The sequence below is a fragment of the Cygnus atratus genome, chromosome 1 (genome assembly GCF_013377495.2).
Source record: "Cygnus atratus isolate AKBS03 ecotype Queensland, Australia chromosome 1, CAtr_DNAZoo_HiC_assembly, whole genome shotgun sequence".
In the NCBI taxonomy this organism is placed as follows: domain Eukaryota; kingdom Metazoa; phylum Chordata; class Aves; order Anseriformes; family Anatidae; genus Cygnus; species Cygnus atratus.
Genome location: NC_066362.1, coordinates 52751305 through 52766976, shown reverse-complemented (window position 1 = coordinate 52766976; position 15672 = coordinate 52751305). Strand labels below are relative to the sequence as shown.

The following is a 15672-nucleotide window of genomic DNA, read 5'->3' as shown; positions in this document are numbered from 1 at the left end:
TGCATGTTGTCTGGCTTTTGATGCTGGCACGAGCCTGGTAGAAATGCATGATGTAGTTAGAATTCTGTCAATTTATTGTGAAAAATACAATAGTGGTCATTTTTTTCCCCTCACGCTTGGTGGTTCATACATCTCCCTCTCTGATTTTAAAGCAGGAGGGAAAATACACTGAGATTTTCAAGTTAACATTTTTTTTAACACACCATTTTATTAGATGGAAAGGATACTTTAGAACTGCTTACAGCCAGTGTTCACCTGGCTGTATATATAGCTGATATAGTAATCCTTATAGTACATCCATGTTCTGTGTATCAAGTGTGAGATCCAGGCTTTGAACATAGTGGTGTGGGAACAATCTGCTCACACAGATGAGCCAACAACAACTGCAAAGTAGTAGTGACTTGGCAGTGCTGCGCGCACCACAGCTATTGGTCAAGGTGCTAGGGTGAAGTCAATTCAAGTGGTAATTGTTGTCTTTTGAATACTGCTATTATATAATAAGAATGGTTATACATGAAACTAAAAATAATAATAAATCGTGGCCATTCAAGACAGCTAATGCTTTTTATAGCACAATTTCATCATTTGCTTTGGTGTATAGTTAACTATCTTAAGTCCATGTAACCATAATAACAATATTTTCCTTTCCAAGGGGATTTAGTTGGAGTTTTGGAGTCCTTGCAAATATGAGGGACAATGGCAATCTCTGTCCACTCTAATGGAGAACAGCAGCAAATCATCCAGGCTAAGGGCTGACATACATTCAGTTCATTCTTTTGAGTTTCTGATGTCTAAATATATTCCCAGAGTGTGACCATCATTGTATTTTTGCCTCAGTATTAATATAAGTTACTTGGATTTAGATATTTCTGGGTATTTGCAGTTTGGGTGGTTCAGACGTATGAGCTATATCCTTTCTAATTTATTATCTTGAGTATTGTATCAGCCGGATCTTTGTAGAGTTGGGTGTCCACTATCTGAGGGAATACCCAAGTGTAAGCTGTTCCAGTCCGAATGTGCTTGTAGTTCAGGCCCTTATTCTGGAAACCAAACCAACATACTTTATTCTCCCCCTGCCTGTTTTTTATTTGACTTAGTAGGATTGCTTATATAAACCTAAACATTGGTACGACTGTCTTATTTTTTTTTTAAGAACATAAAAATCTTAGAGATTTTGCTCATGTTTTAATTCCAATTACCTCATCAGTACCTATAGCATGAAGTGATGGAAATCTGTATCTGGAACGTTGGTGTGGGGAAAATAAATTACAGGTAATGTTTTTCATCAACCATAATTAAAAGAATGATTATTACAATCAAAATAATTGCATCTAATAAATGATTGTTTTCCTTTTTTGGTAACGCATCTGAATCTTTTTCTGATAATTTTCCCTTCATGTTTCTGAATGCTGTTGGAAAATTGTATTTTGCTGCTTCTATGTATCTGTTTCTAAAGGGGATTCATTACTTTTTGAAGGCAGTTATGTATTTTTTAGATTGCTGGTCTGAAATGCGTTGGTTAATGCATATTTACTTTGTTTTTAACCATGAAATCATAGAATCAACAGTGCCACAAGCTAATCTGTGGATTTGCCTGAGGTGGTCTTGTGAGCCTTCGGAGTGATATATTTGAAGTTGTACTCATCCGTTGATAGGAGTGAAGTATGCACCTTTATACAAAGACCTGGGTGTAGTCATAGATAATTTTATGAATGTTTTTGAAGTGGAATTTTACAAAGTCTTTTCTCTTTTAGTTACTTCTGCTTTTTACAGTTTTTTTGTTTTGTTTTGTTTTTTAATTTTCTTTCCCTGTACTAATCATCTAGTATTTGGAAAACAATTATTTTCTCTCTCTCTCTATATATATGTAAGAAAAAAAAAAGTTCTACCAGCAATAAATGTTGGGAACAAGCCTTTTTCTATCATCATAGACCACGAACTGTGAAAGTGACACGAGCTCAACTAATCTTCTTGCATTTCAATATTAAATTTGTTCTGTTTTTCACCTGTTTTTTTGTTGTTGTTATTCACTTTGTCCCTATCCTCGTGTTCTTTCCTACTTCACCCTTAGATCACACCTTCCGTAATCTGAGAAGGAACCTGCTCTGAGCTTCTTTGGTGTCTCGCAGAAAGGTGTCTTCACTGATGGATTGGATTAATTAAATCTTGTTACTCGGGTCTCTGAATCTGATCTGTGTTTTGTTGCTTCTTATAATTCATGTAACCTGCTGCCTCTTGCAGGTTTATGACTTTGGTAAGGACAAGCATCAGGGTTTTATGCTGATGAACACTGGTAACAGCCTCTCTTCTATATTACCCAAAGTTCTTGAGCTCTAAGAGAGGGTAAAATAGAAAAGTAATAGGAATCAGGTTATATTACATATGTGCTACTGATGGGCTGCAGCACGCCCTCCAGTGCACCTTTGTTAGCAGGGCAAATCTTTGAGTCTCCTGCCCTTGCCAGAAGTCAGAGCCACCTTCAGATCCGGAGCGTTGCCTGGCAGTCCCAGGGATGCTTTGGTTTCCCGAGAGCGGTTGCTGAAGGCTGGGCATGACAGCCTTGATCACGACCTCTGGCTGTTCCTCCCCTGCCTGCCTTGCTCCTATAATCCCACAGCAGCTGTCTGAATTTCCTTTGATTCCTCTGGCTTCAGCAAAGCTGCAGGGGCACTGGAAACCTGGCCCTGACCCCTGCTGAGCTGATGGAGATAAGAGCAATGAACATCATTGCCAGTGAAACATGTGCGCCGCTGCCCTATTTCGAGTCAGCGAATGCTGGGGATTTGCTTTCCGAGGATGAGCCGTGCTCCTCCTGCCTGCCGCTGGTCCCAGCGGTGCTGGCTGTGACCCCCTGTCCCCCTGCCCCTTGGGTGGCGAGGTAATGGTGGGCCACGAGCCCTGCAGCCGCTGGTGCTGGGAGGAGCGGCGAAGGAGCAGGTTTGTAGGCTGAGTCCTGCTCGTTCCGACTGGGGCCCGCTGGCTCTGCGAGGAGTGCTGTGGGGAGCTAGTCAGCAGCGGGCTGAAAGCGCAGAGCTGCCTCTGTGTTATTCGGGGACATTTTCCAGGCTCGGTGGAACAAGTGTCCTGGGTTTTAGATGATGTCTCACTGTCCCTGGAGTAAACATTTCTTTGATTTTTTTTTCCCCCCAATGATTATTATTTTACTTTTAGCATGGATTTGTGCACTATTTATACTTAGGAACAGTACTTGGTAGTTGATTCACTTCCTTTCCTACAAACCACCTCCAGTGAACTGATGTGGAAGCGGCTGAATGCATAAGCTGCAGAGTGAGGTGGCAGCTGGTGGGAAGGGTAGGGGCTGTTTTGGGTGGTTGCAAATACTGACAGGCAGTTTGAACACACACCACTCAGGCACCTGGCAGCACTCCTTAAACGTATCTGTTTGTCTGTTAAAACTACTTGTTTTCCTACAGATTAAGAAATAAATGTTCACTTTTTAAATTCATCTGGATCAACTTTTATTAGCACAGTCTGCTTTCTGTTTTCATTTTAAGTCTGCTAGGTATATTCAAATACTTTCAGCATTTGAACCTATAATGCTGAAACCTTTTAAAATAATTTTTCAGGATAGATTGCTCATTTACTTCTTCTAGAACTTCTATATTACTCTGTTAAATAATGGATTTCTTTAATGCCTACAAATATGGAGAGACGATACAAAGGTTATTGCTTATTATTTCAGCCTGCAGACACTCACTGAGAAGCTGAACTCCACAATAACTTCCACTCCCGCATAGCTCCTCTAAGCTGCCAACACTGAATATTAATCCAGCATAACTGCTGAAGTGTGCACATAAGGCTAACGAACACATTTGTGCACAGATTTATGATGTCATGAGATTAATAGTGGATATTCCTCCCTGTTTTTTTTTTCTTTGTCATTATCAAAGTGTCAAGATTGTGGCCTTGTTACAATGCAGGTGGTGTGGGCTTGGCTTCAAAGCCTCCGTCAGGAGTCAGAGAGTCCCTTCTAGAAGCGTTTGGTTTCGAAGCATTGCCCTTTGTGCAGACAATGGCGGTGCTGCTCGGACAAGCTGCAGGCGAAGGCAGCATCCTGAGGTCCCTGCTGGCGGTGACCCCAGCGACCTGCAGCACCCACATTGCCTTCCCAGCCGCCGGAGAGCATCCGGAATCAGAGCATGGGCACGGCAGCGGTCTGCTTACAGCTGCCTGAACTGGCAGCGGGGTGAAGGAATGAGTAAGGCAAAGTTAGCTTTATGAACGCATGCAAGCAAGTTTTATGAATGCTATCATATCGAAGTGTTTACAAAGCAGAATGAAACAAAGCCCTTCCTGGGCGTTCGCTCCTTTGTGTGCCTCATGGCTTCCTGATAAAAACTTAATTTGCCTATTCTTTTCCCTTCTTTTAAAGCACTCAGAAGTCTGGATTTATGTATTGGAAAGGGGAGTCTGTGTTTTATCTCTTTCCCTTTCTGTATCTGAGAAGCGTTAGGAAAGAAAATAGCGATGCATTGTATCTGTTTGAAATCACGTTTCCCCATTTTTGAAAAGGGCTTTTCTGGCATTTTAACTCCAGTTTGGGCTTTGAAAAATGGCAGCGCATGTAACTTCTAGCGTGATTCACAGCGAACGTGGGAACGCTGCGTGGGTGCTGACATCAGATCCTCCTTTGGCCGTTCTTTAGTCAGCCCAGTACAGCTGCACTCTGCTGTGCCAATGGGTCTCTGCAGGTCTTCCAGCTTCACTCACTCACATCCCCTGATCCAGGATGTTTGGGAAGAAAAAAAAAAAGTGATTTGCCCAACTTTAAAACTTGTGTATTCTTTTAGTGTTTGAGGAGCTAGTACACAGTGGGTAAGAAGCTGTTAACCTCATTAGAAAGGAGTTTCTCAAAAGCCTTACTTCCTGGTTGCAGTCTGATATTCCACAGAACTTTAGTTATCTTTCCTGATGTGGATGTTGAGTTTATCTAGATTTTTCAGTTGTGTTACCCCGTGTTTTTCTTTTTGTAACTTCTTCAGACTCTTCTCCTTCACAGTGGAAACACTAACTGGTAATTCATCCTTTTCCAGAAGGATATTGAAAATGACCTAGAACAAATGACACAAATATTACAGAAGTGCTTTTGGTCAGGTGGCTTTTCTGAGTGTTTGCATTGGTGTAGCTGGGCACTGCTGGCTGTAATGGAAGCAAATCTACTGGCAAATGCTTCCAAGGCAATTTTTTTTTTCCCTTTCCAGGTATTTTATACGTTTGATATCTACTCAGTTTCTACTCAGATATTTCTTCTTTGAAGTGATTTTAATTTTGGGTTGGTGAGTAATATTACTGATGATGCAAAGTCTGAAGAGATATGGTTAGTTTTTAAAGTATTTTTGTTCGTAGTTGTCTATATATTTGAAAGACCAGCCTTTTCCAGAGCCTCTCAGTTTATTTATTTGTTTTTATTTTATCTACCAAGACGACAGGCTAATCGCACTGTCAGCTTTATACAATCAGACATGCCAGTTGAATGCACAGATGGAGAATACCTATTGTATGCCGGTGCTTCAGGGTAGGTGTTCCCACAGTACAGATGTGTGTAAGCAGAAGTCACATTTGCATTTGCTTAGTTTGAGGTTTATTTTAAATTCTGATTATGTTTAAGTCTCTCTCTCTCTCTCTCTCTGTTTTTCTCCTAGATAGGTGGGTAGAAGAACCAGGAGGTGAACTACTAGTTTCAGAGGGTTGTAGCTCTAACTGAGTTGTGTAAGCTCTTAAATTGTGTATTATGTTTGGTATTTCAAATGCCTTTTAAAAGAGATATTCAACAGATGTATTGTAACTAGACTCTATTGGAAAAGGTTACAATCTGGAGAGGAATGTCCACTCCACACTTTAAATCTCTTTCCACTGAAAGTTTCCTTTGTTGCCAAGGAAATAAAACAATGATTATGTTATGGGGCTGACAGTTTTGCTAACAATTCTTATTCCCAGAACAAGACTGACCTTGTTAAGTTGTTGAGGATGATGTAAAATTCAGGGACTCCTATTAAATTTCTTGATGGTTAATTTACATTTTAATCCCACTCCTCCATCCCCTTTCTCCAGGGGGTAGAGAAAAAGAATCCATATTTTATGGGTTTTGGTAATGGTAATGTGTAAGTAGGATCTCTCCCTTCTGGTGATGTAAAGAGCTCCATGGACTACCTAAGCTCAGTTGACTTTACTGAGGATTAAGTGTGTTGGGGTTCTCCCTGCTGCATTTCCCATTGGTACTTTTTACTGCTCCTTCAGTGATGTAGGTCTTTGCCAGGAGTAGGAGAAGTTGTTACCCTTGCTCCATTCATAGCCATCTGATTCCTGCTTTACCTGTTGATAGCGAGAGGTATTATTTTCATCCCTCTCTCTCTTTTTTTTCTTTTTGGTTTGTGTACATTAAAAAAAAATGTTACAGAGATTATAGTATTGGTTGCACTCTCTGTTGCAATTAGCAGTGCTGGTGTAGGGCACTGGACATACAGTTTTACTGGGTACACTGGAAAGGAGGAGGAAACAAATGGGTAGTTGCTGTCATGGTGAAAGGATGTTGGCCCAAGTGCTAGTCACTGTTCCTTCCTCCTCTAATTCAGAGCATCAACATAAGACTCAGGATCAAACAATTTCCATGACATTGAGGTGCTGCATCTTCGCTGTCTTTCCCCAGCTGTTTCCGAGACATAGGGAGGAAATGATCTCTTTCCTTGCTTCTGAAGCTGGAAAACGGTGATGACTGGGTTGTTGAGCAGAGAGGAAGCCCAAGTGGAGGGAAGCTGAATGTTAGTTTTTTTCTTCTCTGTTTGTTCTTGGTGTATGTTTGGGCAGGTGGTCCTCAATGATATCAAATACCAGGAGTCTCTAAGATGAATGGAAAACATTCAGAGGTATTAAATGCTCTCACCAGTGTGCGTTACCTGATTTTGTGTGAGAGATGGAATTGCCAGCCTGCACCACAGTTGCTTCTGAAGCTATCAAAAACTGCACTTTGACTTTTTTTTTTTAAAAAAAGTATATCTAGTCAAAGGTGTTTCTGGGTGCTCTCACATTGCTCAGAGAGAACAAAAGATGTGCAGATCCAGAGATATTTCCAGCACTTCCCCCCTCTTTTGGGCACTCAGTGAATTTCTTTACGAGAGAGACTTCTCCCCTTCTCGTTTTCGCTGAGTTGAGTAGTAGTTAATAATAACCTTTGGAAATAATCACCCTGTGGTAAGGAGTAGATTCTGACTTCTTGGTTTAAATGTCCAAGATAAAAAATGACCATATAGAGTGGCTATAAATGTGCAGAATGTATCAAGTTAGCCACTGTGTTTTAAAAATTCTTCTTTTCCCTATAATAGTTTATTAGAAAACTATCATATAGAAAGATGGTAAGGTGGAGACTAGCATTGCTGTCGATATTTACAAACCTTTTTTAACCATGATTACTAGAAAAATATCATCCCCAAATTAGTGGCACATCTTTTATCCTCCTTTTCCCTTGTTTTTCGTTTAAAAAAAAATAGGCTGTGTTATTAGCTCTGAGCTACAGTTTCAGCTGATGTAAGTTAATATATAGCTAGTAAATAGAATTTGGCTGACTCACAGCAAAAGAAAGATGTTCCTTATTTCTGGTTTCAGATGCAGGAAGAGGGCAGACTGATTTTTGAAAACAACTACAATTATGACAAATTAGAGAAATCAAAATATTCTACAGAAACATGCAGAATTCAGAGGGTTGTCTTATCCTAGACATGCAGGAAGGGAGAGACATGATGCAAGTCATGTGGTTAAACTGGGTCATGGCATGAACTTCGGTGGGGTTCGCTAGTAAATAATTTGCACAGTGCAGGAGAGCTTCCTTCCTTAATTGTTTCCACCTGGTAGCAGGCTATTGTCAGATCGGGGACCTTTCTGCCCCTTTGAGCAGCACTCTGAATGAGAAATACACAGTGTGTTGTGAGTAAGTAGCGTTTGGATAGTAGCTAATTCTGTCTGGCTTCATTTTATAAAGCTGTTTGGAAATGGGATAGAACAGCATTCTCCTTCAGGGATGTGTGTTTTCCCATTGTGGTCTCGCTTGGGAGACTGTCTTTCTGGGTTTTTATCTTTGTATTACTGCTTCTGCTACTACAACAATCATGATATGATTTAAAATACCAGTATAAAAATATGAAGTTACGTCAACTTTTTAAAGCACTGTGACCTCTCTGTTTTAGAAAAAAGGCACACACAAGTTGTTTAGAAATGTGCAGCTGTAATAGAAGACGAAGTAAAAAGTCCTTTCTTACACTCTTAATTTACCTACTAGGAAGGAGATGGAGGTATTAACTTTGTGTTTGCCCTGCCTAACACAAAAAAGAGGGAGGATAAGGGCATGCATATGAAGTGATATCACTACTTTATCTTGGAAAAAAACCATAATGAATTCTAATGTTAGTACTCTCTTTGGAAATAAGCTTGTCTCATCTAATGGAGCTGTTGAATTGCTTAAAAATTCAGTCCAGTTTTTGTAGCTGGAGACTAGAGTGTGAAAGTCCCTTCTTTTGCCTTCTTTTGTAATCTATACCTCTTTAACAGTGTACTTGATTTCTGCCTTCAAAGTCTTGGAGGACTTGGAAAAAGTGAAATGGAATAAGCTTTCATCAGGATTCAACTGAAATGTGCTGTTTCAAGGCAAGCATACAATATAGGATTACTGCAGACTCCTTGTTTACACCTATTTTAGTTTCACAGTCTCATTTAATTTCTCTGAAATGGTGGTACTGTAGCCTAATTAATAGTTCATTATATTTGTAGATGGATTTGGGAATCAAAAATTTAAAATTAAATTATGATGATTAAAAACTTAGTAGCAACGAGACCTTTGGCTCTCTAGACATATTAATAAATGCAATCACACTGGTTACTGACAGCCTATTGCTTGTGTTGGATGGACAGCTTTGTCATGACTGAACACACACGTTCGCTTGTACGCCTACGGTTCCTGCCATGAAGCAGGAGGCAGACGAATGTGTACCACTGGGGAAGAATTATCTGCCTGGGCTCAGTTGGCTTCTAGGAGCTGCTTGGTATTAGTTGTGGAATATTAAGCAGAGGCGAATCTGCCTTAGTATGTTGGAATGAGATTGCATATTTCATTAAAACCTAATTTGTTTTTCATGGGGAAGTACCAGAGGCTACAGCAATTACCATACTTGTAAGATTGGAAGAAAGATGCTTGGATGAAATCTAGCAAACAGGACTGTCAGTGCTCATTTAGTAGCTCCTCTGTGAATCATTTTGATCTGAATTTGCATGATTGTAGCAGACCTAGAAAACCTTTTGCAACAATTATCTAGTGATACCACCCTATAATCAGCTGGAGATGGTGGGTACACTCCTTCCAAACTGGACTCTTCAGGCCCTTCTTCTGCCTCTTAGGGGTGTCCTGAGGTGCCCCAGTGGTGCCCCAGAGAAGGTACTTGAAATATTGTGGGGGTAGGAAGAAGGGCAGGATGGAGACCTTTTGACAGAAAGGTAAGATTCTATTTTTTTATTTTTTATTTTTTAAGATTGGATCCTATATCTTTGGAAATGGGCAAGATGTAAGGGCCAAGATCTTGGAAGGTGTATATAAATCCCTTCTATTGAAACCCAGATTGAAAGTCCTCCTAACATTTCTGGTTCATGATCTAATTTAGGAATTGAACTGAGCCTATGTAACTTGCGTGCTAAATTTTGAAATGCCTGACAGATTAAAAGAAAAGGAAATTGGAGAGTAAGTGGTGCCAAATAAACTCAGAAATTTCAGTACTTTGCTCTTTAATTCAAGTAGTGGAATAGGAAGTTGAGTCTTGAGCTATAATGGAAAAGGAATTTGTGCCTTGCAGTTAATATTGTTGGGAAAGTTTTGGATTTATAAATGACAGTTTGAGACTGACAGAAAAAATACCTTAAATCTGAAATGAAAGTACAGGCAGTCTTAATGGGGAGAGGTGGAAAGTGTGGGAACTCTGTGGGATAATCTAATTTCTTTTTCCAGTTTATGAAAGTGGTTAGCAGCTGCTTATTGCCCTTAATGGTTTGTTTTTAATCGACGAGGTTCCCTTCTTGAGAGTTTTCAATTGTATGCTTGTGTCTCATTGGGCTCAGCTTTCTCTATACAGTAAAAGAAGTCTGGCGTATCTCCTCCACCGCGGTGGCAGAAATAAAATTGCATCTTCAGAACAATCAGACATTGTGAAGTGAGCTGTTATTGAAGTCTCTTTGCCTGAGACACAGCTGTTTCTCAAGCATATGTTATCAAAACAGCTACAAGCCTCAGTAATGCTATATGGGAAAGAAAGAATTATCATTGAATTACTATTCGAAACGAGAATAAAGTCTAAGTGAACACCCATCTTCAAAGAAGTTGAAGTACAGCTTGACTTGCATTTACTGCCTTTTGGATGAATTTCATAGCTCCAAACTCACCATCTTTTTCATTCTGCAATATTTTGCCTGAGGAAGAACTATTAAATATGCAAAGACCACTTTAAAATATGGTGATACTGGACTAGACAGTCTGCTCTGTGCAGATGCAGTTCTAGTATGTCTTTGCGTGTGTGCTTATGCATATGTAAAAACTTTAAGTATAGTTCTTAAAGTGCCTATAGAAATAAATTGATTTGTTACTTGGTACCAAAGCTAAAAGTAGCTTTGGCAGTGTGCTTGTAATGTTAATTAAACATTCCCAATGACATTTTTTGAACAACTTAGAGATAATTTAATAATTATTAAAGATACAACCCATGCTATTTAAAAGCTGTGTTAGCTAAGCTAAAAGATAAGGGAAACAATAAAAATGCCATGGAAATATACATCTGAGCACTATCTAACCTGTGTTGTTTTGAACAGTGATAATGCTTCACCTGCATTAAATCAGTTTCTTGAATTTCAGTAGCCTTTGTTTTGATCTTTCCATGAACAATTGAACCCAGCTAGCAACGGGGCAGTCTTTTCAAATGTGTTGCCATGCTGTGCATGCGTTTCTGAATTGTGATACTATTGCCTCCAGTAATTTTTCTAAAGCCAGACTTCCATATCTAATGTTCTTGGTTAGTAATTTAACCCATCTTCTCTATAAATGTGATCTTTTTTTTTCCACTTCATTGCTGTTTAGTGTAGCTGTGCAATTGCATGGTTTACTAAATTTTATGGCTTATGGATGATCTCTCTTCAAAGGATTTGGGAATCCCTCTACCAATTAGATAACATCTCTTTTACCATTACTCTCATATAATTGTGTATGATAACATAAAACTGAGACTCCTAAAGCAATTTGATTATTCATTCAGATAAAAAGCCTTACCATAAATCCTTGTTGACAATGGAATGGAAGCAATGTGGTTTTAACAGCTGATGTGGATGTCCAACTGCTCCAGTGTTCTCTCGGATTATGCCATGAGATGCTTTTTCATATATAAGGGGGCTCCTATAGGGTACCATATGGCCTTTGATCTTTTTTTTCTGGGGAAGAAAAACACCCTACAACAACAACATTTATTGTAAAGTCATTGGCCTTGTGTCTCTTAACAGGCAAAAACATTGTTGTCCTCTCCTGGAAAGCAAAGGTGTAAGGAGAGAATGGATTTTGTAGTGAGGCGTTTGTCTTTATGCTGTGGGCGTAGGCAGGATGTGCTGTAGAAGAAGTGGGGATTGGCAAAGTCCTTTAAGTTTTCATGTCCTGCAGTGAAGGAAAAGAAAGGTTGCAGCATAGCATGAGGAATGCACTTGACCTTAAGGATGTTCGTGCTGTTACAGAGCAAGACAAAAATGCCATTTTTGATGTAAGCATCTTATCCCGAACCTTTAAGTTTCACAGTTGGTGGGAACGGGAGGAAGCTGCATGTGGCTGCTTGATTAATTAGCAGAGAATGTAATTGTGACTTGTATCCTTGATTTGTTGAGCACTAATAGTGAGTGACAGTCTGAGGAATGCTCTAACAAACATAGCCTCTCAGACTTTATGGCTGGGCTTTGGCTTGTCTTTAGCATCTGTGTTACTTGTGTTGGGTGGATGCCCAGTTTGTCAAAAATGTTGGTGACTCTGCTCTCTGCATCTTTGCTGTATCAGAAACTGAACCGAAGATCAGGAGGCTGGCCCAGCTTTCTGGCCTCTCTTTACTGCCCTACCTTTGCTTTTGGTGACTGGGCACATCCTTGATTATACCTGCAGTCTCTGAGCTCTGCCCTCAGAAGGGGTGTGCTTAAGGAGCACTGAAGGTAACTTGATTCCTACTTACTGCCTCCTGGAGGTGAGGTGAGACAGAAGAGAATCAATTAAGAGCAGAAAAGCACTCTTAAAAAAAAATAAACGGAGTAGATAAAACTCCCAAGAGAATGAAACAATTTGCAGGACATGATGAAAATTTCAGCATTTGCATAATTACGTTAACGTGTAAATCAAATGCATTTTTTTCCTTACTGTGAGAGAGGCTGGTTTTAAATATTCCATGAAAATTTTGTGTAATGAGTGATAGTGAAAGAATTTTTTAGAGCGTGTAATTGAGCTGCATTCATGGATAGGGTAAACAGGTTAAAAGTGATTTCCATTTGTGTTTTTTGTTCCATATAAATCCTCAATTTTCTGTGCTCTCTTGAGTACTGTTAGCACTTGAAAGGTGAAACCTTTATTTTACCTGACATTAGAACTGCCTTCTCATTGAAATTCCTTCTTCAGTAAGAATATTGCTTAATTGAATATCCTTTCTGTTAATACTAATTCATGCTTCCAGGTGACCTCCAGGTATGCTTCTGATCTTACTGTCATTATAGAAGAGTGCTTTATGACCAGGGACAAAGAGAACATTTCTAGAGGGACAATGTTTCCAGCAGAGTTACCTGAAGGTAATTTCATTTGTATTGCTTGAGACTCAGTGTCCTTGATATGTGATACTAACATTTTCTTCCAGTTTTGTTTTGTTTTGCAAGAATGTTAATTGATTTATTCATGCTTTGTGAGATAATGCTAGGCATATATCTATTCCATCCTGTACCGTTTTAAGTAAAAGCCTTCTGCTGTTTTGACAATGTTGTTGTCACCAGTAATGTAAGATTGATTGGAAATTGTATCTGTAGTATATCAGTGGATAGTGAGTACAATTTGAACATGAGGAGCCTCATGAACCTCGGAGTCATTTTTGTTGTGAAATCGGGGAAAATACAGCCTTTTCTGAAAGAAGACCTGATCTACTAGAATGTTAATTGCATTTAAAGTATCTTGTAGAGCTTCATGTACCCATCTTAACTATTATGCAGATTTCATCAGAGAAAAAATTTTAACCTTCTTGATACAGAAAGCCTTGCGTAGCTTTTTTGAGCAAAGATTTATATCACACTGCCCATCATGCTAGGCTTCCTTGGATTATTCTGAGTTACAAGCACAGAGGCCAGCCTTGGAAATTGATAGTTTCACAATTACTTACTGTTTCATTTGCAAGCTACATTTTAAGTTTAAGTTAAGGAAGTGCATCAAAGGTTTATATGCTTAAATGGATCTTGGAATTGCTGAACCCTGATGTTTGGGGATAAGTACTTGCCAGTAATTAAAAAGTTAGCCCTTATCAGAATTTTGCTTTGATGGGCAAGCCAAATCCTTGTCAGAATATAGCATTGCTGCTCTTCTATGCAGAAGTATCTGGAAATGCCTTGCTAGGAATTAGTTGGTGTGGTGTAGTGTCTCAGTCATCCTTTGGAAATTGTGCTTACTAAGTACAATAATATCCTTGGTGAGGAGAAATAACATGCTATCAGGAAATAACTGGAGAAAAGTATATGGTATGCCATATACAAATTGTAGGGGGAGGTAAATTCTTGGCAAGAAATTTAGGAATGTTTCCATTTAAGACTGTAGAGATCCAGTTTCCTTTTTTTTTTTTCCCCGAAAGAGGGAAAGAAACACTTGCTTCTCGAAATTGCTAAATGTTTTGTTCCATTTTGTAAAGTGAAGGCTGTCGCTGTTGACTTTAAATTGGTGAATGTAAGATCTCGCCTCTCATGAATATGGTACTTAAGTTACTGTGTACTGTACATGTTAGTCACAGTTAGATGTTCGTATCAAGGAAAACAGCAATGAGGAGATAAGGCTGTACTTAAAAATGTACAAAAATGATTGTAGACTCATTTATCTGACTGCTCTGGTACACACTGCATTAAAGTACATAATGCATCATGGTTCATGTAGGGTTTAACATTCTTAGATTAGACTTGTATCAAAGGCTTTGAAAGAATGAATAGCTATCACATGTATAAATCATAAGGATAAGCAGAATGTTAAGCAGAAGTGAATTATGCTGCACCCATTAGTGACTAATCTGCAAAGGATAACAGCATACTTCTCCTAGAGGTTTATATAGGTACCCCTTCAGCTCACGCAGATCCTATGCTGAATCTTCAGGCTTCAAATTGTAAGCATAAATTATGTGAATTTGGAATTGTTATATGAGTATAATGGAATAATGTGGTGTTTTCTTTTTTTGATGGTTAGTGCATAAAAATAATTGTGAAGAGTAGAGTGCTGTCTATATTGATTTTCCCCCACCCTCTTTTTTTCTTCTAATTTTGTACTGGGTAAAAAAGATCTGACGAACTTGTCTGGTGTATGCTTGGAACATAACTAATTAAGACACTTCTCTGGTAGAGTTTGGAAATAAGAGAAAACACATTAAAGCTACTGTTTTTCCAAGACACGTTGAGAGCAGTGAAATAGCTATAGTAATGTATAGTAATGTCTTTTTATCTCCTTTGCACTGGATTAGGAAATTATGGCCTTTGCTTTTGCTTGGTGACCTTTCAGTTGTGCTTCATGTTTTGATCATCAAGTTTAATCTAGATCCAGATTTTGGTCTTGATTTTTATGTTACTGTACTGCTGTACAGAGCCACTCCTTAAATCTTTGTAAAGAATGAATTTATTGCAAGGACACAGTGCTTTATTTCTTGATGGTATTCCTTACCATTACTAGGTGGGCCCTACCACTAAGAATAAGTGAAAAAAGAAAAAAGCTTGCTATGAAGTCTGCAAGACAGTCTGCAGATCAGTTCTCAGAAGCAGGTTCTCTAGCAACAAGCTAGCTGTTGAACTTGTTTTCAGAAAGAACAATAAAAATCAATTTTCTGTGGAGGATCACTGGGCTATTAGATTCTGAGTTTTTTTTTCACTTTGGAATTTACTTAGTTTCATTTTCCCTCTTACTGGTATGAAATAGCCCAAACTAGGATTACTTACAAATGGAGCTGCAAAGACCTTGTATTTTGCCAGGCTTTAGAAAGAGATAGTTATGTTGACTGTGCTCTTCTTAACCTCTGTTTTCATCCATGGTCAGTGTATTCTTTGGGTTTCTGGCAAGCAGCACACCTTATGGAAGGGAATTTATTTAACATTTTCTTAAAAGTCTGAGCCTCTGGCTAAGTATAAATATGTACCCTCTGTACTTTATCTTACCTGGGGCAATCTCTGTCTGAAAATTACCAGAAGACATCTTACTACTTACTGAATCTGTTTTTGATGATAATAGAAAGTGAATTACATTGAAACCAACAAACAAACTTTAAACTGTCAAGTTAAATTAAAATTTACTCAAGAGGAGTGTTATTTTTCCTGCGTCCTATTTCTGCCTCTGATTTTTAGGTCTGAGCGTTAGTATGATAGGAGGTTGTAGGTCATAGAAGG

At 38.9% G+C, this 15672-nt stretch overlaps 1 protein-coding gene across 3 annotated transcripts in view; it reads left to right on the top strand.

Moving 5' to 3' along the window:
• Positions 1–15672, top strand: part of TMTC2 (transmembrane O-mannosyltransferase targeting cadherins 2) — a 251985-nt gene that overhangs the window by 16996 nt on the left and 219317 nt on the right. The window contains exon 1 of one of the 3 annotated variants that reach the window (XM_035551770.1): positions 12787–12849. The exons of the other annotated variants lie outside the window; for them this stretch is intronic. The gene's annotated coding sequence lies outside the window, so the exon portion shown is untranslated. Of the gene's footprint in view, positions 1–12786; positions 12850–15672 lie in introns of those variants that run through there. 3 annotated transcript variants of the gene reach the window in all.